Here is a 24,016-nt window from a genome sequence, read left to right on the forward strand (position 1 = left end):
TTAGAAGATTTTCAGGAGATTTTACCCTACATGGAGCACGCTGTTCCTGGCAGGGAATATGCTTTATTATATTACAAGTCTACTCACAGCTGGATGCTGCAGATGCATTCACATCGTGAACCTGTACCTCGTCCGTTCCATGTTTACTTTACTACATTATTTATACGCACTAGACTGTGCTGAGTTTTTGTTGGTTGTCAATGGTGGGCAATAGTTCTATGAATTGCACATTTGGGGGTAGTTTAGCATCACAAGACTTAGTTTAAAACCTGGTCTCCCTCTAGATTTCTAAGTCACTATACGGATTCCTTGGCAAACTCATCAAGCCTAGACTTTCACGTGTAAGGGAAGAGCTGCCCCAAACCTCTTCTAGTGCTTCATAGGCATTTTCAGACCTGTCTGTTATCATATTTCTTCCTCTAGAGTTTTCCAGCACAGAGTCCTTACATGATCCAGAGGTCAAGAGAGAGAAAACTTACTTTCTCCTCTGAAGGGTTGAAGCCTCATTTTAGAAACTTCTAAAACTCTTCAGGACATACTATGTAGGTGCCCTTGTATTTCTCATATTAAGTCTTATTGACTTATGGTGTCTCCTATTAAAGAAGCATGAATGTATCTCTAGCTGTTCCCAGAACAAACAGCCATTGAATGTAATGACCCATCCCATTCCTGAATCTATGTCTATCAATGAATAATTAATGTATAGAAAAGGGTTTGGAAATCTTTAAATTGTTGAACTTAAAAACTAGAATACCTTTCTATCTTTTATAATGTTTGAGATTTCATAACAATAGTTTTAATGTATTACGGTTCTACTGTTAAATCTTGTTTTAACTAAGCAAATGAGTGAAATATTTAATGTCGATACTCTTGTGTTAGAACCATGCTTTGGAAAATATGTTAGAAAATACAAAATTGTTTACCTGTGATCAAGAATAAGTTTGTGATTAGAAGAATTATGCTGTTTTTCTTGTACAAATAATGCTTAAGGCAGATGTTCAGTCTCATGGAGATGTTGGAAAGCATATATTATGCAGCCTAAAAACTATTTCTGTATTAGATATTTAAATGCATGAGGATAAATTCTAATTGCTTTTTGTTTAAAACAGAAACATAGGAGAAGCATTAGCTCCAGTTTGTACAAAATGTCTGCAGCAACTGAATTCATGATAGTTCAGAACTGAAAATCATTCCAATTTTGTAAAACTGCTGCTTCTGGTTTTATCAATAAAATTTTTAGCAGATGGCTCGTATGTACATGTGTGAATTTTTTATGTTAAAAAAGGATACAGTTTTGCAGAATCAACATGCAAATTTTATGGGGCCTGAATGATATTGCTTATTTTAGTATATACAACATCCATTAACTTCAAAACCATACCGCGTTCAGACAAATATATTATAACTCTAAGCATTGAATCTATGACCTATATAATTTATTTGGCTTCAAGGTACTGTAGGCTTTTATGGCGAATGCAAATACAAATCAATATATCAGCCCAAATGCAAAAGTATTAAGTTTAATATAAGAAAATCAGGTAAGTAAGGGGTTATATAAACATAAAAATCACCTCAATGAACTAAATCATATCTGAAGAGAATTCTGAGAAGGCAAAATGTAGGTGTCCCTGTGCAGAAGTATAGGCAAATCCTTATCAGAGTCTCTTGTCTAGAACCCTTTCCCCTCTCTGTGTATCTGGTTCTAACAAGTTTACAAGATTATTGTGGATACAGCAAGCTGGAAGTAGAGCAGATGCTTCCATAGCAATAAAAACATGGCTGACGTCACCCAACAAAAAAGAATATAGGGAAAAACATTTTAAGATGTTTCAGGGATAATTTATCTTACCATTTTACATATCATATTAGTTAAGGTAATCAATGCTATCTGGTGTAATGAACAACCTTAGTTGTCTGTGTTAGCACAAAAAAGGTTTATTTTTTTGCTCATCTGGGATAGTTTTATCCACGCAGCTTTCTTCCTAGTGGGCTCCCAGTGATTGAGGCTCCTTTTGTGACTTGCCCATTTCTGAGTCCTTCTGGAGGAGGAAGAAAAGAAATGAGAATCAAATGATATGTTTTAGGGGCCAGGTTTAGAGATGACAATCTTTGGTTTTGTCCAGACTCCACTGGCTAGAACGAGTCACATGGCTTTACCCACATTTAAGAAGGCTGGATAAAACTCTTCTAGTCACTACCTGGCTCATTTACAAATGTTTCTTCTTTTTCAAATTATTTTATTTTTGACGGTGTGGTAGTAGTGATTATTTATGGAAGACTTGCTAACAGTAAGCTCATTCGCTTAAGTTTTTTCTAGTTCAGGGTTGCATTAGAATATTATGGACTGCTTAAGAGTTCTACATGTTCACCCAGAGTCATCTTAGATTTAGAGCATCTCAACACTGTTAAGGGGGTGCTGTTGAAAATAAAAATCATTTTTGGAGAGGTTTTTTTTTTTTTTTTTTTTTGCTATAGGGGACGTGCGCTCACCAGAAAGACAGAGAGAGAGATAGAAAGTGAAAAATCACCCCCCAGGGGGGATGGCCATGCCACAGTCCCTTCTCCATTCTTCTCTCGGGATCTTGTGCACACATGTACATGCGCCTGGTGTGAGTTTAAGCCACCGGGTCCAAGACTCGAACTGTGGTCAGCTACATGAGAGTTCAGCGACATAGCCATTATGCTAACTGCTGGTCCCCAGGGCAAAGAGTTTTGAGCTGGTAGACAGAGCAAGGTTGAGCATTTCACACGTTGTAAGTGCACCAGTAAACATGCACAGTTTTCTGACATATCAGCAGAGGCTTACTAATCCTTAAATATTAAAATAATTGAGGTAGCCATCTTTGACGCTGGTTCTTTTGTTCTTTGTGTGTGTGTGTGTGTGAGCCTTTTGTAGTAGTTTTAAAAATACCCATCTTGAGTAGCATTTTATCAATGAATCAAGTCATATGATATGCCTTGTAAGTTTCATACTCTTCTTACACTTTCTCTTGGGTTTCTTTAGGAATATTCAGAAAGATGGTTCAAGGAGAAACTTGGGTGATATTTCAGAGCTATGTGCATTGCACTGGGTAATAAAACATACTCTTGTCAGCAGATGAAAAATAGGTTCCAGGATTAACACTACATCTGTGGTCATCTTGACTTGAGGAGGACCATGACTCAGTTGTGAGAAGCTTGGAATTTGAATTCGGATGAATTCTAAGGTAGATTGCCTGGTATTTTAGTATTTAACCCCAAATTGTTTAATGAGAAGCTTGTTCTAATCTCTTAGGAGAAAATTGATGCAATATAAAATCATATCAGCAGACATAAGTAATCTCATAAAGATTAAACTCATACCTGTATTCTATTTCCAGTCGTACCATGAAGCAATTCTGATCTTGAGACTATCTTGATCTTTTCTTCACGTCATCTAGTATTTGTATTATTCCTTGAGGGGAGTCCCAGACAAAGAGAGCTGATTATAGAAAATGCTGGTCTATTCAAATAGAGTATCATAGTACAAGACTGTCCATACTGGTGAAGTTAGCTAGGTGCTTCCCAAGTAGTTTTGGTTTTGCTTTTGCTCCACAGAGATATAGCATATGTTTATGAAGACTGCTTTTACCCAAGGTAGAGTGGTATTTTAAGCAATGATGGGACATTTGAGCTCAGAGGATTCACATCCATATTGGAGGACATGAGGAGAAGAGAATTAGAAAAGTACAGATTACTGTAAATTGAAAACTTCCAATGCTATTAAAAATCACATAGTGGCATGGTGGGTGACACATTGGACTGCCACATGGCTAACTGTAGTTTGAGTCCCAGACCTGGAGGCTTGAAAATCATGCTGGGTTCATGTGTGTGTGTGTGCCCAAAGTGCCAGAAAAGTGGCTATTCCCCCTGGGGAGTGATTTCTCACTTTCCCTCTCTGTGTCTATGGTGAGTACATGTATCTTATGGGAAAAAAAAAAAATAAGGATTGACCTTTATAAAATGTTGTGAGAAGGAAAAGAAATTGTTGTATAAACACAGTATCTCATTAAGGGCAGGGAACTAATTTCAATTTAATAACTCCCTCCCCTCTCTTCTTGAGTAACTACAAAGACAAGAATGAGTGGCTGCTTTGGTGGCTTGTGTAAGTTCTCTAACCAATACCTGCAGAGCAGAGGTGAAAACAGGCGCCTCCTGCCAATCAGCGTGAACCCATCTATGCCCATGTGCCCTCACTGCCTTTGATGTAGCAGGCTCTGTGTGCTTGACACTGGGACACAGTGTCAGAACCTGGTGTGATGAACGTTGTGAAATGGGATGGGTATAGAGTCATTTGGGAATGAAATTAGGGGGCTAATGGAGCTGGTGGGAGGCGACAGGGAGGCGAGGTGGGGGAGCCACTGTGAGGAAGTGGCCTTTCAGCTAAGATGTGAAGGGTGAGTAGGAGGAAGCCAGGTGAAAGGAGCTGCCTTAAGAAAGAAGAAACAGCATGTACAAAATACCTGAGGCAAATGAACCTTCCTTCGGGGAAACTGAAAATAGCCCAGGAGGAGGGAGAGAGTCTCTTGAGAGGAGCTGGACAGGAAGGGGAGGCTGATCTAGCTCTCAGCTCTTCTCCTCGCTGACTGTGATGAAGAGAGCAGAAGAGGGGGTGGGGATGTTCTGACTGTGTCCCCCTCCTGACTTGGAGGCACACCAGTTTCAAAGCCGTACCCAATAGCTGATGCTTTATCATCAGTTCTTCAACCCCTTTTGACTTGTTATTCTTCTGTCAGCTTGAGTTAGGTTACCAGCTTTTTAAACTTAGGACTAACAAATTGTTAACTCGAAGTGTTTCCATAGGCACTGAGCAGGTATCAGGTGCTCTAAGGGACAGGGGACTCTGAAAGTTGTAGGGCCACGTTACAGAGCCCCTTTGGCCTTACAGAATGTCTGCCACAGGAGTCAGCATCACACCATGCTGCAGCCCTGCCTTTCTCTAGAGACAGCACCTTTCCTTTTTAATTGATTCCCAGTGGTGCTTTCTTCCTTCCAGGCCCTGCCTGACCCAATAGGGAACCAGAGAAGTGGCGTGCCTCCCTTTTCCATGAGAGTCTCTCTCTGAGGAGAGCGTTGGGCAACATTGCTCTGCTAGGGTTTTCATCTTCTCTCTGTAATTTAGATTACTGAGTACCCTAATTTGCCCACTTTAACATTTAACCATACCCTACACCGCCCCCCCCTTGAAAGCATCCCTATTTAGCAAAAACTACAATAATGACAAAAAACAATGGTTAAAATTTTTTTTATAGCCTGAGTAAGATGCTAGAAATAATGCAGTCTTTGGGTAAATTTATACTAAAGGGAAAATGATTGAAAATATCTTCTTTGTGGAAAGTACTTTGGATTTTTGTGAATTTTTATTTTTCAAAACTTTGCACATTCGCCTGGGATTTTAGCTAGCTATTGAGTCAAAATAAAGACTTTCCAACTGTGTAAAGAAGGTATTTTATATCGCAGGAACGTTTTTTTGAAATCCTTGGCACCATGCCTGCAGGCAGTCACAGACAGCGCCAAATGGAATTAGACTCTGGGCTGATATTCATGGATTAGTTAGTATTTTCCTTTTTGAAATCTATCAGCTGCTCAAACCTGCAGACTCAAACAGGAGCATACTGGGCAAGAGAGTCCCAGAAGGCGGACAACCTTATTCAGCTCACCCCACAGCACCACACACACACACACACACACACACACACACACACACACTCCTCTCTCCCCTTGCCACCCCAGGGTCTTACTCCAAGGCGAAGAGCATCCCAGAAGTCCTAAAAGGCAGACCAAATCTTGTTGCTTCCTCAGCGGCTGAAAGTGCATCCCTACCCACCCCCAAACCAGATCTCCATAGGGGACACCCAAGTGCCTGCAGCCCGTGACCTGTTCCGGAGAGGTGCGGTGCTATCACCGCCAGCACCCGCGGCTCTCACCCATCTCCAGCTCCCCAGCTCGCTCTCTCTGACCCAGCTTAGGCGGGCGCAGCTGGGACCCCTCTGTCTGGGGCTTTGTTCGCGGCCCTCGGAATTCCTCCTCTCAACCTGGCTCGCAGCAGCCCAGCACATCCGACCTACAGGAAAGTTGCTCCTGAGCTATGGAGGGGCGTCATCGCCTCCTAGCAACGCTCCTAGCAACCGGCTAACATCTGCTCCCTCTGGTCCAATGCGAGCCTAGAACAGCTGCGCGCCCGCCTCGCGTTCGAACCCGGAGTGAGAGGCGCTTCAGAGACTGGAGGGACGGACCTGCAGGAGCCAGGGCTGCCCGCCGAGCTTGCAGTTGCCGGGCCGCCGCCGCTGTCGCTGTCAGCGCCGGTCTGAAGAGTGACAGCGCCGCAAAAGCAGGCGTGTGCACCGAACCCCGCGCGCCTTTACCAAACAGGTGCATCCGCCCATCTCCTGGTGAGTGGACCCAGCTCGCAAGGTATGTGTGGACTCCTCCAGCCGGATGCCTTCCTCTGAGGCTCAGAGAAGATTCTATCGTTCTGAGGGTAGGACAGGGACGAGTTCCGAGACCCCACCCCGCCCCCAGCTATTGAGAAGTGGCCAGCTGCCGATTGCAAATAACCTGACTTGATTAAAAAAATAAAAATCTTGGAATTGGTTCTTGAGAATGCCCCTGCTCATCGTGGTTAGGTTATGCTCAGAAGTTTTCAATCCTCCTTTTTTTTTTTTTTTTTTTTTTTTTTTTTGCTGTGATTTCGCTGCTTGTGTATGATCAGGAGAGCTGGAAGCAGCAAGCCCCACAGAAACCTGTGGTTAAGGCTAAAACGACAGAGTGTAACCTCGACTAGCTGAATCAACACGCACGGAGAGCAGCATGCTTTGGGGGTCTTCCCCTGGAAAGGGTCCGTTTGGCGAGGCGCAGCCGTTCACTGTTCCTCAACCTTCTGAAAAGTAACCATAGTAACTCACCTCTCTTTTGATGGGATCCTCCTTATTGGCTGCCTATCTTCCTTTGGAAAGCTCATCTCTCTAAATATAGAAGATGATGAGATCTGTAAGCACACATCCATGTAGAAAAGGTGCAGTGAAACATATCCCTCTAAATAAAAACTGTCTTCCGAAGCAGTAAGTAGCATTTGGCTATTTCACATCTTGTGAAAAAGAGTGTGTTTCCAGAGAGAAGGGGGGAGAGGGAGAGAGCGAGAGAGATCCAGTTAGTCTGTTTTGAGTTAGCTGCTGGTTACTTTAGAGGGATTACTTCTTCAAATAATACAAAATCTGGCATTTAAAAACAAGGACAACTGACTCTGATCTATGTTAAAAAAAAAAAATCAACCTAACCAACCTACTGATAATTCTCCAAAAACAGTCTCCCAAGTAAACAGCTGGTGAGATCAGCTATTTCCAAATTTCTCAAGATAGTTAAGATTCTTCATGTTTAACCTTAAATCCGGAGACATCGAAGGGGTTGTGTGTGCTTAGAGCTTTATCTATCTTTCCAGTCCAGATCAACCCCACCTCAAATATCTTAGATAGTGGCCCTCCAATTGCGTGCTCTCTCCTGACTTGATAGCCAGTTCATGTCAGCGCGGTCTTGACTTGTCCGATGCTATTTATGCCTGTCTGCTTGCTTCAAGAGCTCAGGTAACCATTCATGAGCCCGAGGCTGTGAGAAATGCTGGCTGTGCAGTGGGGAATTCTCACCAGATTTTCTGAAGCCGTCCTAGAAATACACTCTTCAGATTGATTCAGCATTACCAGGTAATCACTATTTTAAAAGAAATGACTGTTTAAATATGGAGCCAGAGAAATAAATGCTCATGTAGCACTGCCGTAACTTGCAAGATCAACATAAAGGGTTGTTTAAAGAGATGGTTGCCGGGTAGAAGTCAATAGACATTTTCTGTAAAAAAAGATATCTGTGGGCTACGGTTTTCCTCTCGAAGACCCGTGTGAATAGCGTGGGCCAGATTAGGTAGCCTGGCTCTGGGAACATGTCAAGCAGAAGCCTTCTGAGCACACTGGTGCATGTCTGAGTGAAGGAAATGAAGAGAACTCTCCAAGTTGCAAAAGAAATTGTGGTGATGCTTTAAATGTAATTTGCATTAAGTTCATGATGATAGAAACCTATTTTAAACGGAATTTTTAAAGACTGAATAGAGTGTTTGAGCAAGTGCTCAGCCCTCCAGCACCGTATAATTTTCATATGTACTGAGCTAGCCGTGTGCAGTTCCTGTAGGTAACTGATCTAGCACATTGAGATCACATTCATGAAAATGTACTATGCTGCATGTCTTCCTGTTCTTTACCTATCTTTATTTTTTTAAAAAATTGAAAATTTGTATTCAGATATTATGCAAAAATTAATTCTGGTCTGGTGGTATAGGTTTAAGAATATCATGAGACTTTCAAATGATTAGTCTCTGTAGTCACTTATGAAAATATTTAATGATTTTAAATATTGTGGAGGACCATTGAAACATCAGAAATGTCGGTTTCATTAGCTATTACCATTGCCCATTCGTTTTTCTTTATCATAATTACTATATGCATTTTATGATGAGAAACAAATCCAAAGAGGCCAATAAGATTTATTGTCATCTGCCATTAGGGGTGTACAGAGTTCTATTCATGCTATCAATCTAAGGAAAGTTTGACTAAAGCAGCCACAATTATTGCTTCATGTATATGCATTAGTCTTGAGCATTAGTAATTTATATACATCCTCTCTCTTATGTAATATGCATAGAAGTTTAAAATCATTCAGGGGACCAGCAGTTAGCGTAATGGCTATGTTGCTGGACTCCATGTAGTTGACTATGGTTTGAGTCCTGGACCCAGTGGCTTAAACTCATGCCGGGTGCGTGTGCATGTGTGCCCAAGATTCCAAGAGGAAATGGAGAATGGCTATCCCCCCTGGGGAGTGATTTCTCACTCTCTGTCTCTCTCTTTCTGGCGAGCGCATGCGGCCTATAGCGAAGACCTCTCTGAAAAAAAATATATAAAATTATTCAATACTCTTTAATTTATGTGAACTAGTCTGCCTATTTTTTTTTTCTTTAGCTTTATTTATTTAGTTATTTATATTGTCATAGGGTGCATGAGCCCACTGGAGGGAGAAAGAAAGGGAAAGTGAGAAATCACTCCCTGGAGGCCCTTCTTCTCTGTTCTTCTCTTGTGATTTGGGGCACACATGCATACACACCCGACATGTTTTTCAGGCCCTGGGATCCAGGATTCAACCACAGAGTGGGCCATGTGGCATTCAACATCTTAACTACCACACACCTGCTAGCCCGAGTCTGCCCTTTTTGAGAACGGTCAAAACGATCAAATTGAAGAGATTTTTTAAATGTAATTTTTATTTTATTATGCATGTGTAATATGCAGAAAAGATTCTGTAGAATTTTGATGCACCGATCTTTTTAAAATGTCATGAATCAAAAAGTTTTAGCATTGTATTAGCTTTTAATAAAACAAATGTCATGATATCATTGTAATATAAACCTAGGCAAGCCAGTGGGTTCAAATTGAGATTGTAGAAAAAAGAATTTGCCCATTTGTATTTAAGGATTTAGTTGTCCTCATCAATGCAAACGTCAGCTGTGCTCGTACCGGCTGGGGTTGGTTCATAATGAGGGCGTGCATCTAAGGGTTTAAGATGAAATGAACTGAGATTAAGAAGGTTGAAACTGAAACCAAGTTCTAACTTCAGTCTTCTTTCCTCACATAGCCTATTCGGAAGGTTTTAGATATGTGTGAAAATTCCATGTTTAGTTTTATGTCATGGAAACTTCATGGGATTTGGAACATACCTTGAAACAGGGAAAGATTGAGAACTTGTATGAAGTGCATAAAACCTTACCTCCACACCTGGGCTCTCTACTGATGACTCATGCCAGCTGGCTTCCACTGTCAAAACACTGACATCCTAACAATAGCTCTAAAACCAAGGAATAACCATCTCCAATTGCTCTATTTGTCAAAGCAATATGTTTCAGAAACTAAAGCTAAAATAAAATAATTATCTCAGAAGTAGAGGTAGGAATAAATCGACCCAAACCATTTAGGATCCAAACTAAGGAAGTATACCTTCAGGTTTTGAGGAGCCAAACCTTGTCAGTTCTCCCTCCCACCCCTTTTTTAAAAATATGGTGTCTGGGAGCAGCACATGGCATAATGGTTATGCTAGTGAACTCCTATACAGCCAACCATGATTAGAGTCCTAGACCTGGTGACTTAAAACTCACACCATGGGTGTGTGCTTGTGTGCTCATGAGCCCGAGAGGAGAATGGAGAAGGGATTGTGGTGTGGCCATTCCCTCTGTTGCTCCAGTGAGTACACGCACCCTATAGCAAAAATCTCGCTTAAAATATATAGGGACGGGACCAGCAGTTAGTGTAATGGCTATGTCGCTGGACTCCCATGTAGTTGACCACAGTTCGAGTCCCAGACCCAGTGGCTTAGACTCACGGTGGGCATGTGTGAATGCGTGTCCAAGATCCTGAGAGGAGAATGGAGAAGAAGGGATTGTGGCATGGCCATTCCCCCTGGGGGGGGTGATTTATCACTTTCTGTCTCTCTGTCTCTTTCTGTCTTTCTGGCAAGTGCACGCGCACTATAGCAAAAAACTATATATATATATATGTATATATATATACATATATACATATATATATACCAGCAGTTAGTGTAATGGCTATGTCACTGGACTCCTACATAGTCGACCGTGGTTCAAGTCCTGAACTCGGTGGCTTAAACTCATGCCAGGCACATATGTGTGCCCAAGATCCCGAGAGGAGAATGGAGGAGAAGAAATTGTAGCGTGGCCATCCTCCCTGGGGTTGATTTCTCGTTTTCTGTCTCTCTGTCTATTTCTTTCTGGCGAGTGCACGTACCCTATAGCAAAAACCTCTCCAAAAAAGAAAAATATATATATATATAATCTATTGGGTCATCCATGTGGTCTGGTGGGTAAGACGGCTGAATATCCAAATGGCTAATCAATGTTCAAGTCCCAGACCCAGATATAGAAACACAGTAAACGGATGTAAATACAGATATAGTGTGTGAAAGTGCAGGATTTGAGGAAAAACAATTAGAAGAAAAATGGGGAGGAAAAGCATTAATGGGACAAAGACATGTGCCAATTTCTGTTAAAGATATTTTATAATTTAGTCAACTGGACTAGGGAGAAATGTTCACATGTTAAAATATTCACTTTGTAAGCTAAATAATGTGATTGACTGTATAAAAAATAAAATTAAAAATAAAAATAATAAATACATAAATTTAAAAAAGAAAGGGAAAAAAAAGCATGCTGGCCGTGTGTACATGTGTGCCCAAAATTCTGAGAAAAGAATGGAGGAGAAGGGGCTGTGAGATAGCTATCCCTCCTAGAGAGCAATTTCTCAATTTCCGTCTGTCTCTTTCACTCTGGCAAGCACATATGCCCTATACTAATGTTCCCCCTTTTAATTTAATATAACTATTTTATTTTCCTTTATTTAAATAAATTTATATGAACAGGCAAATAACAGAGTCATCCAGTTTACTGCAATAATTCTTGGTGAGGATGTTGGGAGGATGCTAGTGAAAAACACTATGGGTTTACTAACGATATGCTCGGTACTATATTGGAGTAGTCCTTCCTTATCTACAGGAGATACATTCCGGGTCCCCAGGGATGTCTGAAACCACACATAGTACCAACCCTATAAATACTTTATTTTTTCCTATACATACATACGTACGATAAAACTTAATTTATAAATTATGCCCAGCAAGAGATTAGTGAGAATACCTAATAATAAAACAGAACAATTATAACAATATACTGTAATAAAGTTTAATCTATAAATTAGGCACAGTAAGAGATTAGCAAGAATAAGAATAGAATTATAACAATATATTATAGTAAAATTTATATGAATGTGATCTCTGTCTCTCTTAAAATGAGCAGACTACTAAGGGCTGAAATCACAAAGAAGAGGGGACTAGTGTATAGACTCATATTAGAAAAAAAAAATCTATAGAAAGTGGGACCAGCATATAGCATAATGGTTACGTTGCTGGACTCCCATGTAGTCAACTATGGTTCGAGTCCCAGGCCCAGTGGCTTAAAACTCACACCAGCACATTTCCGTGTGTGCCCAAAAATCCCAAGGGGAGAATAGAGGAGGATGGATTGTGGCGTGGTCATCCCCACTGGGAGACGATTCTTGCTTTCTGTCTTTCTGGAAAGCACACAGGCCCTATAGCAAAAATCCCTCTCAAGCAAAGTATAGAAAATAAAGTGTAATAAAAAGCCTTTTTAGTAGGTAGATGCTTAAGCATTTTCTAAATATCAGTGGTGCTTTGAAGTGGAGTAGGGAACAGTCTGAGGAGTGGAAATCTCTGCAAGGTTATGTTAGAGCATGCATTATTTTGTAAGTGCTCATTGAAGGGATGCATGGGCTAGGAATGTCAAGAAAAGTTAGAAGTATTGTGGGGAGTTAGGATTCAAAAGCCTAGAGTCTCAATTCTGTCTCTGCATGCTACTTGTTTTCACCACTTTATGGTTCACTTTCTCCATATCTAACGTGCAGAATAAGACCATATACTTAAGTGGATGGTGTGAACTTGAACACAACAATGTAAGAGGCCCCCGTATCTCTTTAGGAGGAAGGAACCCTGTGAATGCAAGAGCAATTCCAGATGGGGACACAAACCAAACACCACACAGGGGAGGAGTCTTTAGAAAGTTTATGGAAATTCATAACATGAAAAATCATGCATGAATTTTAAATTATTTTTCACACCAATGTAAACTCCTATTTATTTCCATGAACTTTTTGAAGTTTCCTCTTATGTGTGAGGGTGATGACCCCCAATTCCAGAGCAAATTCTCATGATTCTTTTTCTTTGAAGAGGTTTTTTTTTTTTTTTTTTTTTTTTTTTTTTTTTTAGGGCGGGGGCGCCCGGCCAGCCAAGAAGAATTACTTGGCTGGGATGAATTGCCCAGAAAACTGCTGAGGTTTGAATTGGGTTTTTCTTCCCTGGCACATTTTCAAGGGCCTGTTTCAACTCGCTACCTGGCCAGGTGCTGTGTTTTCTTTCTTTCATTTTTTTTTTTAAGGGAGAATTTTCCTATAAGGCACATACACTCGCCAGAGACACAGAGACAGACAGAGAGACAGAAAGCAAGGAATCATCACCACTACCCCCCCAGGAAGAAGGTCTCTCTACAATTCCTTCCCCATTCTCCTCTTGGGATTTTGGGTACACATGCACACACACCTGACCTGAGTTTTAAGCTGATGAGTCCAGGACTCGAACCACAGTCCACTACAGAGGAGTCCAGTGACATAACCATTACACCGTCTGCTGGTCCCAGGTGCTATGTTTTCATCCCAGGTGCTGTGTTTTCATCCAAGCAGTTTGCAGTTCTTTTTTTTTGTGTGTGAGTTTTTTTTGCTATAAGGTGCATGCGCTCGCCAGACAGCCAGACAGACAGAGGGAGACAGAGAGACAGAAAGTGAGAAATCACTCCCAGGGGGGATGGCCACGCCGCAATTCCTTCTCCTCCATTCCCCTCTCAGGACCTCAGGCATGCATGCACACGTGCCTGGCATGAGTTTAAGCTGCCAGGTCCGGGACTCAAACCGTGGTCCACTACATGGGAATCCAGCAACATAACCATTACGCTAACTGCTAGTCCCCTCATGTATTCTTTGTGACTAAAATTAATGATTAGTTCCACTTTGTTTCTTTACGAGCCTTCTGGGATAACCAGAAGCAACATTGGTCCAGATAAAAGTTTTTATTAATGTACCCAAACATGGGGTGGTAGGAGTGATGTCAAAGTGTGGACAATGTGAATGGTATAGAGCAGGTAATTTTCAAAAGGCCACTTTCATCCTCTGCTTCGGAATTAAATCCTCCTCTCTGATAATTAGTCCCCATAGCTAAAGAAGTCATAGCATCTCTCTAAATATATCCAATAATGCTGCTTAGCCAATTTTTTTTCTAATTCAGTCCCACTTTTCAAGGTGAAACATGGAGTGAAAGAAAGAATCATTCCTCAAAGTAAGGAATTTACTTCTGGAGGGTGGCCAATCATAAATTTTACTCAAGAAACCTACCACATTTGGTCTCTGTCAGGAGTAGGGCCATGTTATGGCCTAAGTTGGCTTTGGTGAAGCATCCGAGAAAAGTTCACGATACATGGCTGCTCACAACTCATGTTAGGCTGTTCTCTTTGGTTCAGAGGCCTTCAGTATTGGGACATGACAAGTTGGTGGAACTGGGGGTATTTCTTTTAATGTTCCATGCCTGCATTTGGCTATCCCAAGGGACGTAGAATCTAGTATCAGACAATGCTGCTGGTATCTTGAGAAACTCTTTAACCTTCCCAGCTGTCAGTATTCCTCAGGTTCCTAGAAAAGTCTTTCAGGAGCTACAGCCTGTTGGTAATTCTAAACTGCCAATAAAGTCAATACTGTGCTTGGGGGCAGATAAATCTGAAGAAACAGATTGCTCCATTGATTCAGAGCGAAAAACTGGCACTGACTTCTGCTACAGAGCATTTTATCTGCTGTAGAGCATAGTAACCAGAAAGGTGCTAGGCAAGGAGTTATAAGAGAAGAAAGATGGCTGATTGCATATTATTAGACATCCATAAAACTGAAGTTCTACAGAGGTATGGCCTCAAATTTTGCACTCATCTTCCTTCTTGAATACAGTTATGACTGTCTCATGCAACCTGTGCTTAACATTAAAGAGAGGACAAATGTCTTAACATATAACAATGCTTCTGAGTAGGATATGCATTTCTGATTTCAAAAGTGAAGCTACTACAATGATAATAATCATAATATATAAATTTATGGAGCAGAAAATATGAGCCAATGTGAGAGGCACAGAGTAAGTGCTTTTTGAAACATCATCTCATCTCATTCACAGATGAGTCAGAGTTTGACATTATTCCTCCATTTAAAAGATGAAGAAACTCAGGCCCTTCAAGGTTACAGAGCTGGGTCAAAGTCCCTAAGCAAACAAGTTGTAAAGCTGGAATTTGAACTAGGACTCTGGGACAGCACAGAAGGTGACAATGAAGTTTTTTTTTTTTTTTTTTTTTTGAGAGGTTTTTGCTGTAGGGTGCGTGTGCTTGTCAGAAAAACAGAGAGAGACAGAGAGACAGAAAGCGAGAAATCCCCCCCCCCCCCGGGGTGGGGGAATGGTCACGCTGCAATCCCTTCTCCATTCTCTTCTCGGGATCTTGGGCATGCACACTCAGGCCCCCAGGTTGAGTTTAAACCACCAGGTCTGGGACTCAAACCACAGTGGACTACATGAGAGTCCAGCGACATAGCCATTGCGCCATCTGCTGGTCTTGATGATTAAGTTTTTTAAACCATGTAGCAAGACTGCAGAAAATGGCCAACAGTGACCAATGGGATAACTGTTTCTGAACAAAAGTGGTCATGGCCCTGAGGAAAGATTACCTGGTAGTTTCACCACCAGCAGAACATTATTTAGGTAGCTAGGAATGCTTGCACTTTTTAAGGCTCATGTCATACAAAGGGAAATCACTAAGCGATTATGAAGCTAGGGGGTATGGTTTCTCTACAACACAAGACAGTTGTTGATCTGAGACAGAGCCCACCTTATTTCTCCCCCCGGACCAGCCTTCACATCCGCTGTGGCTAGGAGGCACACATCCAGACGGATCGTTTCAACTCTGTTTTTGCAGTGCGTTGATTAAAATGTTAAGGGGGAGAAAATGAAAACTCTACTACAATTAAGATACATTAAACTTATCCTTTCTTCACCATCTCTTGGGCTTTTCGGTCTTGGTCAAAGAATGGATTATTGTGATAGGAGTTGTTCTTTCACTGTTGTCTGTTCTCTCAGAGTGTTTGTAAATTAATTTGCTGATGATGTGTCCTTAATGTACTGTCCCTGGGCCGTGTACCAAATGAAATCACTTGCACAATAATAGGATTTTAGTTGTCTGGAGGCAGAGGCAGAACAATAAGGAAGAGCATGTGAGCAATCGTCTGTAATTACATTTTAAACATTTATTTAAAGAAATATGTATCAATTGTCCTGCCAGAACTCTTAACGGCAGGGATGGTCATTCTGTTCGGTGACTCCACGTTTGTGGCTTGTTGAAGTTTTACACGATGAAATGCTCTGAGTCTGGCACAGATGTTTTATGTGCCCAAGGGATAGCACGTTAAAGGCAATTTGAATATTCAAGCTAGGCTTAGCCATTTCACCTTTAGAGATAAATTTAGGTTCAGCGTAATTCCACTTTATAATTTATAAGCTGTTCTCAGAGCTCAAGACGCTGTAGTAAAGATATGAAGTCATTTTACTTTTTCTCGTCCATTTCAGCAGCTTTATTTGAGTTACAGGCTGGACTGAGTTTCACTTTTCGGTTGCAAGAGAATGATACACATTTCTACATGTGTACTGGAATGTAACAGGCAAACGTCTTTGGATATTCAGATATACTTTAATCAATTATCTAGATGATTATCTGGATATTTAAAAGACAACATGCATTTTCTTCACCTAACATGTTTAGCGACAAGAAGCTAGAAACATTTTGGGGGGTTGGTATATAGAATCTATACTTTATTTTTTAACTGGACTATTTCAAATATCTTCTTGCAGTCTTTTAACTACATATAGTCAAGTAGGCCTGGGAGCCGGGGATGGGAATGGAAAGTCTTCAAATCAGTGCTTGTGTTTTGCTTCTGTGTGATAGAACTTGCCTATTGGCACCGAAAAGACCTAGGATTTGATTGAGCACTTACTATGTACTAGGCACGGTGCCAGTCACTTTCCATGAATTAGTTCAATGATCTTATAAGCCAGTGTTATTTCTATCCCACTTTACAAATGAGATTTGTAGAGAGTTTACATCATCAGCTCGAGGGCGTATAACTAAGAAGCGGCAGAGTTAGAGTTCAAACCTGCCTGCTTTCTTAGCCACACACCAGGCTTTGAACTCTCTTGGCCTGAAGTTTCCCCATCTGCACACTGTGAAGACAGAATCCGATGATCAATACATCGTTTCTGAATCTTTCAGTTCTAGTTCAATCAGGAACACAAACCAGTTTCTGCCTGCCTTCAAAATCCAGATTCTTAGCCACATACCAGACGGGAAATCATTGAATTCTCTCAGGCTGCAGTTTCCTCATCTGTACCCTGTGAAGACTGAATGGATGATCGAGAAATAGTTTTGGAATTTTTCAGTTTTAGTTCAGCCAGGCAAACAATTGTAGGAACTTATATTTGCCATATATTTTAGCCTAAAAGTGGCAAAACCGAAATTTGATACTAAAAACATTGCCAATAGCTAAACGGTCTGTGGTGAGGTAATTGCCAAACTGATACAAGTGTGAAAGCTTCTCAGTATTTCAACAACCCACGGGGCTGTTTTTTAAGAGCAATAAACTAAGTGGTTAAGTGTGTTGCTCCCAAAGGAGCTGATACTCAAATCTAGACCTCCTGAGAGTGCATCTGTTTTTCTCAAGGGTCTGATATATTAGTATCTTCGACTTGGTTGGATATGACCAGACAGATCTTTATGAATCTTGGAATCCTTTAGTATATGTTTTTTTGGTCTTAATCTGTGAGAAACAGAACATTAAGTTTATCTGGCATTTGGTTCTCCAAGCTGCTACCTGCCCTCTCCTGTATCATTCATTAAAAATTTATAATTGGTCATAAAGGCTGTTGATGTTGCATTACTTAGGAAGATAAAGTGAGCAGATATTTTTTAAAAATACATATAAAAATATAATGTTTACCTGTCATAAAGTTAATCTTATGTACAAGACTTTCATCAGTCTCTCCCATGTAATCATAATTCATTGGACCTTATGTAAGAAACAGTGATCTTCCCAGCTATAATGCTAATAACAGCCATTGAGGCTTCTTTTATTTCTTTTTTTTTTTAAGAGAGATTTTTGCCAGAGGGCACATGAGCTTTCTAGAGAGACAGAGAGACAGAAAGCAAGAAATTACCCCTGGTAGGGGTGGGGGATGGCCATGCCATAATCCCTTCTCCTCCGTTTTCCTCTTGGGAGAGGAGGGCATGGGCACACACGCACCCTGTGTGAGTTTAAGCCACTGGAACCGGACTTGAACCGCAGTTGGCTACGTGGGAGTCCAGCAATGTAACCATTACGCCATCTGCTGACCCTTCTTGATGCTTTTTAATGTAACCCTAGGAATTGGTGTTGAAGAATGACTTCGTTCTTCACTATGTAGTTAAAATGCAGTCTCTTCGTGCATGACACTTAAGCGACTAAGCCAATTTAGGGAAGCAATAGCAGCAACGAAAATTAATCCAGCAATTACTTGCCTTCTGATAATGAGACAATCTGTTGATTGATTGAATGTTCTGTTTTCAACTGGCTGTGTGGTAGCACTGTTACACCCCTTGCCCCACTCTGTAGCATACAGGCTGCAAAATGTGATCCCAGAGTGGCAGCATCAGCAGCATCTGGAAATTTGTTAGTGTTGCGAGTTCTCTGCCCTGAATTAGAAAGTCTGAGGGTGGGGCCCGACTATTTGCGTTTTAACAAACTCTACAGGTGACCCTGATGCTCACTAACATTTGAGACCCACTATTACATCAATTAAACAATTTAGAAAGAAGTAAAATTAATTGTCACATGGGATAACCCGAAGCTTCTTTTAATTATTTGATAAAATCCTTTTAAAATATGCCTAACAAAATGCAAGTTCGGTTTTACCGAAAACAACCAACCAAACAAAAAACCTTGAGGAAACTGTGTTCAGTGGTCCTTCCTTTATTTTCTATGTAATCAAATGTGTTCTCTTTTTCCTCCCTCTGACATTTCGAAATTACTGAAAATTTTATGTAAGCTGAGTTTTGTTTTTTGAATGCAAAGATTGTGTATGTATAGTAGCAACTGTTGTGTTTGCTTCGATTGTGAATGATCATTTTATATATTTATGCATTACATAATAGCACTGCATATCTCTTTTTGGTTCAGATAAATCAGTGGTTTAAAATTCTTGATATTTCTAATGAAACATACCAATTCTAGCTTAAGGCTCTCATGAGTTTCTAATCCACAAGGACGCCACATGATCCACAAAAATTTGGAAGGCTTGAGTTGTGACTTTATAGCTTTTCTTATTGGTTCAGGAAAGTCATCCAGCTACAAAAACCTGCAGAAAGCTTTAGACAGATGCTACTGAGTTGGAGGAAAAAACTAGAAAAAGCAGGTTCTTGCGGTGCACATTTATAATATTTAAGCTCTTAAGAGTTTAGAGGAAAATCACCACATTTCTTACTGTAAATTTGTTTCACCTAGATAATAAGGCCATTCATTTTTTTAATTAAATGATTTTAACACAAAGAAGTATTTGAGAGTGCGGTTCAAGGGCAAAATAAATACTGTTTAAATATGAACTTTCTTCCTGGTCTGGCCCGGTGCAGTTGAATGAGTTCTGAATTGGACTCAATTTTGCTTTTTGAATTCATTCAATGCTTTCTTTCACTAGGAAGCTGCTGTAGTTTGCTTTCAGGTTGGACTTGTGTCCTTCCTGTGGTATGAGTGCCACCTACAGGAGATCCTAGGAACTCCCTTTAAACCACACCATGTCTTTTCTGAAAAATCTTTTTGGACACTGTTCTTCCTCGTACAAACCAGAATCTTCCATGGCAGTAGCATTTTAATGAAGGAAACAAAGGTCTTCATTTTCAGATATTATTCCAAGGTCAAATTTTCTAGACAGAACATTACATAAATCTCTCATTTGTGTTATGAGTAGCCGCTATTAAGTCATTTATTAGGACGGTGCTCCACCATCCTAACAGTTTCGTCTGTAGATACACATTCATTTCATTAAAATGTAATTGACTTGCCAACTATTTTTAGGCTGATTTGATTAACTCTGCAACATTAAATGTCCTCTGTGTATGAGGCAGTTTAACTAAAAAAAAAATGTTACTATTTCCCATTTTATTCTGTGAATCAATTTCAAATTTGGGTGTGTTCTGACATTAAATGGCGTGAAATTCAATAGAGTATTTGTATTTGATTTCTGAGGGGCCACAGGAGGAAATCAACATAAATCTCCACCCTAGAACATCTACATCACATCTGAGGATGGCATGTTCTTGCCTACAGGCTTTTTAATCATAGGCTAGTTGAAGCTGGTTGTATCACCATATTGCTTAGACAAGACAGGGCACCCATTTCTGGGGTCACCAATTTATTTTTACAAATAGAATTTATATGATTAAGTATTCTTTTCAGCAAATGAAATCTAACTTTTCTTCCACTATTTTACTTGTTTAGCTTATCCAACAAAAGTATTAACATATACATTAACAACGTCGAAGGTAGCCTACTTTAAGAGAAAATATGCAGAAGAAGAAGATTTACATCAAGATTACCATGGGTATTTTCCAAAAGTAAGAGTTTGCTAATTACTTTTTCTTTCTTTCTATCTATCTATCTATCTTTTTTTTTTTTTTTTTAAATTGTGCTATGGGGCATGTGTGGTCACGAGACAGAGACAGACAAATAGAGACAGAGAAGTGAGAAGCACCCTTCGGGGCAAATGGTCACACAGCAATCCTTTCTCCTTCATTCCCTTTCAGGATTTTGGGCACGCAAGCTCACAACATATCTGATTTGATTTCAAGCTACTGTGTTGGGGACTCAAACTGCTCAGTGGGTGAAGTGGGATCCGGCCGCCTTAAACACCATGTCATTGGCTGGGCCTATTTGTTCATTTTATAAATGTTGTCCATGGCATAAAGTTCCACTTTCATTTTCTGCACTGTAGATTTAATGATTATGTTTGCTTTCCAGCACCTGATATTACCTGAGGACAGGACTTGCATTCTCAAACTTTCTCTGGAGAAGCTCAGGTTTCTTGAAGACCCAGAAACCTACCTAAGAAGGTCTGTGTTAATTAACAATTTGCTGCGGAAGATCCATCTAGAGACGGAGAAAGAGAGCTATGAATACTTTAAAGAAGCTCCCTGTTATAAGACTGGTTATTCGGATACAAGAAAACGGCTGAAGTTTATGGTACAGGAATGCTGTTCTCAGTCTCTGTATTACGAAGAGCTGCATTCGTATCATATTGTGCCTTACACTTCGGAGAATGCCATTTATGGGATGGGCTACAGTAGCAGCCACTTGGAGCAAAATTCGCAGTTGCTTATTTACAAAATGAATTAAAGTAAACTGTTAAGTCCATTGATACTTTGTTTCTAAATGCCTGAACCGTTTATAGTGAAGATGTTAATTTAAGGCACTAATTGCCCGTGCACTTGATAATCAAAGATGAGATGCATGCTGACCTGATTGGAGAGAACCATGGTTGTTACTCAGCAGTCCTTATTACCATCAAGTGGAATTGAAAATATGTCCACCTAGCATAAAGCAGTGAATTAGTGCTTCAGCGGCAAGCAATGATTTCTTCTTTCCTTTTTTTTTTTTAAATCAGGTTTTGTAGAGGGATTAGAACCTTTAAGCCTCCATTTTGAAATTCTGACATTCTTAGTGAAAAGTAATTAACAGATTAAATAGAAACTGTTGTGTCCCTGAAGATTAAGAGTACAACAAATTTAATTTTCTGTAAATGAGGAGAAGGAGGGTTGATTCTTTCTAAAATGTTTTGGCTTGCCAAGCATCGTGCCAAATAACTGTTGACGTCATTCTCCTTTTACCATTAGTTTCAATTCCAAATGGGCCAAACATACACTGCAATTTAACTGCTGAAAGTAACAACCAGATTACTCCAAAGTGATCCATTTTATTCTTTTTCATTTCTTTTCTTTTTGTGGTCTTGACAGGCTTTTCTTTTTAAACATGAAACTTATTAAAATAGCCTTGCAGATGGGCTTATCTCTAAGTTCCAGGGGTTGATTAAAAATTTTAGTGGGCATTTAGTTAAGAGTTCAAATTTTATTTATAGTATCATTTTTTTTAATAGGCCATGAAGCTCAGGAAAAGGATAGGCAGGTAAATTTTTAAAAAATAAATTGGTAATTTGAAAATCCATACCTGCAAAAATTGGTGAAAACAGAAAGTCTACAGGATGTTATTTCTTCAACTGGCTAAAAGTGCATTTAAAGCTACCTTTATGAAACTTTGCACTGAATTTTGTATAATGGTCAATCATTCACTATTTGATAAATTTTGTTGCAGAATGCCTTTAGTGATGAAGTTTAGATAAGTCCCTATATTTTGCAGCTTGAAAGATAATTCTTTAACAGGTTGGATAGATTCATAAAATTGTTTGAAGTGGTTCATAAGTTCTTTGAGGTTTGAATGAGATGTCTAATTTCAACGTCTGGAGTTTTGTTGGATGGAACGTATCGTTTGAAGAATTGTCATTAACTGATAAAAACAGATTGGAAAAACTAGGTGCCAAAGGAGTATTTAAGAGAATACCAAAGACTCAAAGATGAGTGACAGGAGGACTCTAATCATGAAGGTGAAAATCTACAGATTGCACAGGAGATAGAAGAACATCACTGAGGGTTTCGGAATAATTTTGCTTCCTGCTGTGCTATCATAGCACTTTATACATAGTGATGATAATCAAGGGCACTGCTTTAAATGAAAATACTACTGGCCTTGAGTAGTCATATACCTTTGCAAATTCATGTATGGTGACCTACCAACATAGAATCTTCTCTAGTTGAGGGCTGACTTGTAACCAAGAAAGCATCATTGTATGGGAGAGAATTTTGTTTTTCGTTTTGATTCAATACTTGGTCCCTCCAAGGAATCATTGAGGTGATTAACATGAATGCATTTGGTAAAATAATATTGGTGCCGTAATTAGCCTGTATTGTTGAAGACCACATAGATATATAACTGACAAAAGTATCAATCTTCTATTTCATTGTTCAATCAAAAATTTATAAAAAAAAAACTAGAAGAAGCTGAAAAATTGTAATCGAGCTTAATCTTCAAAGGCTATGTAGTATGAATGGTAAGATAGCTTTGAAATCCAGATAGAAATGTTTTAAAAATAATTTAAGGGCAAAATTTGGAACTGAGTTTCAAACATTTTATTTCACTTCTTGTAAGAGATCTGATTTCTCAGAATGATTCTTTAAAGATATAGATTTCTTAAACAATGGGGATATTAATGGAAAGCCTCCTAATTTGCTAGAATAATTCTACAATCATATAATTTAAAAAATAGAATAGTTCTTTAATGCTTTAAAATTTTTTACTGTAACTGACTTTACTTGGTTTAGGACAGTGTCTATAGGAAAAAGACACCAGTGCTAATAGATATGATTTACAAAATTACTATATAATTGAATTGGTTGAGGGTAGAAATATACATATTGTGAAGTAGAAAAGAGAGAGAAAAAATGATCAAGAAAGGTGAAATTGAAATCTTATTGTATGTCAAAATCTTAAAGTAAGAACTCTTTGGAAATGAACCAGTAATGAATTAAATCTGTTTGTTTCTGTTTTTTCTTTTTATGACATCAGTAACCAGCTTCTCTGATCTATTTGTCATGTGTCTTAGAAACCAGCGGTGTTTGTGAATATGCTTTTTCTTTAAAAATATGTGTTGATTTCAAATCAAGTTATTAAAAAAAATCTTTTAGGGCATTTCAATTCTTTTTCAATAAACAACTCATAGATAAGGAGTTGACTAATGTTATCTTGATTTTGAAGAGATAATTCATTTTTGTTTAAATTATGCAAACTTCTCTGAGTTAACCAGTAGATTGCTGTCATTTTACCATGGCATACAGATATACAGGGAGGTTCTACATAGGTTGCTCGCGTCCCAGACCCGGTGGCTTAAAATTCACGTCCGGCTTGTGTGCGTGCGTGCCCAAGATCCTGAGAGGAGAGTGGAGGACAAACAATTGCGGGGGTGATTTCTCGCTTTCTGTCTCTATGTTTCTCTCTGTCTGTCTGGCGAGCACAAGCGCCCTATAATTAAAAAAAAAAAAATAGAGAAGTCAGTTTCAACTTTTAGACCCTGGACATCCTGTTTCTGATGACAAGAGCTATCCTTAAGATAAGGAAGATGA

General features: G+C 39.6%; 2 long non-coding RNA genes across 2 annotated transcripts; one reads left to right on the forward strand and one right to left on the reverse strand.

The window, feature by feature from the left end:
• Positions 1-899: 899 nt before the first annotated feature.
• Positions 900-6,092, reverse strand: LOC102485264 (uncharacterized). The gene is made up of 3 exons (XR_001371388.2): positions 5,946-6,092; positions 3,343-3,433; positions 900-2,039 (listed from the first exon to the last, which is right to left on the reverse strand). It is a non-coding gene; the product is annotated as an uncharacterized LOC102485264 (long non-coding RNA).
• Positions 6,093-6,294: 202 nt separating this feature from the next.
• Positions 6,295-23,811, forward strand: LOC102485687 (uncharacterized). The gene is made up of 4 exons (XR_336470.3): positions 6,295-6,432; positions 7,592-7,715; positions 20,289-20,404; positions 20,808-23,811. It is a non-coding gene; the product is annotated as an uncharacterized LOC102485687 (long non-coding RNA).
• The last annotated feature ends 205 nt before the right edge of the window (positions 23,812-24,016 follow it).

The sequence above is a fragment of the Tupaia chinensis genome, unplaced genomic scaffold (assembly GCF_000334495.1).
Source record: "Tupaia chinensis unplaced genomic scaffold, TupChi_1.0 Scaffold138921_1, whole genome shotgun sequence".
Taxonomy (NCBI): domain Eukaryota; kingdom Metazoa; phylum Chordata; class Mammalia; order Scandentia; family Tupaiidae; genus Tupaia; species Tupaia belangeri.